We start from the raw sequence: 2336 nt of genomic DNA on the forward strand, positions 1-2336 counted from the left end.
GTTACCTTGGTCTAAAACCAGGTTTTCTATGGAGGAACCAGCCCAGCAGCCAAGCCCTACTTCCTGGGTATTCTGTGTGCCACTGAGGTGGAGCTTCAACCCCCCCAGCAGACGGAGTTCTGATCCTCATTCAGGAACAACTTGTTCAAGCCTGCTCATGAGTTCAGGAGCAGATAGCTCCCAGCCAGGGGCCTTTAAGAGCTGGAGCACTAGCACTGACTCCTAAAAGATCACAGAGATGGGCAAAATCCCAAGGTGGTGTCATTGGGCCTGTGCTCCCTTACCAGCGGCAACAGCACACTCACTTCTTCCCCAGCAGGCCCTCAGCCACATCAACCCTCGTGGGAAACCTGCCCGAGAAGCCTGTCCTCCTGAATGGTCTCTCCCGTCCACCCACTACCCAATCACGCTGTGATGTTAGCTTTAAAGTTGCCATCACTGTGCTCACTTGGCCGTATAGGCCGCACAACCCAGCTAGACCCATCCCTCGCCCCACCTTCTAATGCCCCGTGTTGTGCGCGATGGTCAAAATGTGTGCACTTTATTTCAAGTCCTTTCTTCACTCACCTATATTGTCTTGTACATCTCTTCACAGAGTCACATGGGCCCGTAATTCTGATGTTTTTGTGGTGAGGTCATATTCCCCGCGCGTACTGGCCTTCTTCCCTTCCCTTCAGTCTTCTCTGCTGCGGCGCCTCTGGGGAAACCCCCTGCCCTCTGATCCAGCTGCTGGAATCATCTCCCACCAATGCCCTCTTCCTGGTGTTCTGTTTTCACTACAAAGCTGAAGGCAGATGCATGTATAGCTGTGCGCTGAGAAAGCTCTGAAGACTCTTCTTTAAATGGATACGCTCCTAACCATATTTATTAAAAGCAACCAAAACACAGAACCCAAAAACCTCTTCCTCAAGCTCCTGTGGACCAGCCGTGGCTGCCATGGAGCTCCAGCTCCGTGCAGGTGGTGGCAGACCCCATGGACCCCCACTGGCCTCCTGCTCCCTTCACTTCCCTGGGGAAACTGAGGGCGGCCCAGGGGGAATCTGGGAGAAAGGTGAGGAAGCCACAACTGAGTGTGCAGGCCTGACTGTTTTTACACAACCACTCAGCCCTGGGGAAAGAGATCAGTGTCTGCATGGGGCGGGGATACAGGGGTGGACAATGTTTTCAGTATATTAATGGATGTGAATTATTTACTCTCTATTTATTTACATGGAAAGATGTTTACAGTTCATGTTGCTAAGTGAAAATGAAAATAATAATACATATAATCCCATCCTTGGGGGAAAGGAAAAACTACCTTCCTGTCCATCTTCCTCATGTTACTTACATTTTTGAAAATAAGGATCAAGATGGAACCAGACAAAAATGGATGTGCTCCGTAGGGTGATACAAGAAACTAAAAACAACGACAAAAATAACAGTAACAACACACATGCGCACACGTTAATTTTTCTGATTCAAAACTCAAAGCTTTGAGTACATGAAACCCACCCACCCCTACCCAGAAAGCCTGCACTCTGGAGGCCTCTGAGCATCAGCTTGATGCCATTGGCAGTTGATCTGAAGGATGCTGTCCAGAAGAGCCAGCTTTCCCCTCCTCAGCCCCCGCCCCACCTCTGAGACTTGGTAAGGTGCCCCCAGGCTGGAGGAGGAAGAGCAATGAGGGGGAAACAAAGTATAGAATGGCGGGGCTCCTGAGAAGGGGCTTTGCCCCTGACCCCTCCACCTGGGGCTTGGCCCAGAGGTGGGGGTAGCCCCATGAGCTGGGGGATGGGAGAGCCAAGAGGGCTGGGAACTTGCTGCCTGCTGGGTGCAGGCAGAGGGCACCCCCCACCCCACACTCAGCACCAGGCAGAAGCAATGGGGGGCAATGGCCATGTGGAGTGTTTGGGCAAACCCACCAGGACAACCTTAGAGGGGGAACAAGAGAGCCACAGACCCCAGTGTTCCCAAGAGGGTACCCAGGCTCTTTGCCAGTCCCAACACCACGCCCTTCTGTCCCTGAGCAGTTCTCGCAGCAGCCGGCGCTCCTCAGAGCTCAATGCCGCCCTGGATGGCCCAGGATTAGGAAGGGGTGCTAGGCCACGCCAGGAACTGTCACTGCCCCCTGAGAAGGGCTCATGTGTCCCTGATACGCAACTCTCCTACAACCCTCGGAACTAACCCTCTTGTCACAGATGCGGAAGACAACTGAGGATCAGAGAGGTTATGTGATGTGCTGAAGTCACAGAGACTAGAATTCAGGTGCTGGTTTAACATCTTGTTGATTTCAACTGATGTCAGCCCCAGTGCCACGCCATGTGTCCTTGGCCAGGCCAGGGGCCGCAAAGGGGACA

The sequence above is a fragment of the Furipterus horrens genome, unplaced genomic scaffold, assembly GCF_987537825.1.
Source record: "Furipterus horrens unplaced genomic scaffold, mFurHor1.1.pri manual_scaffold_4, whole genome shotgun sequence".
Lineage (NCBI taxonomy): Eukaryota > Metazoa > Chordata > Mammalia > Chiroptera > Furipteridae > Furipterus > Furipterus horrens.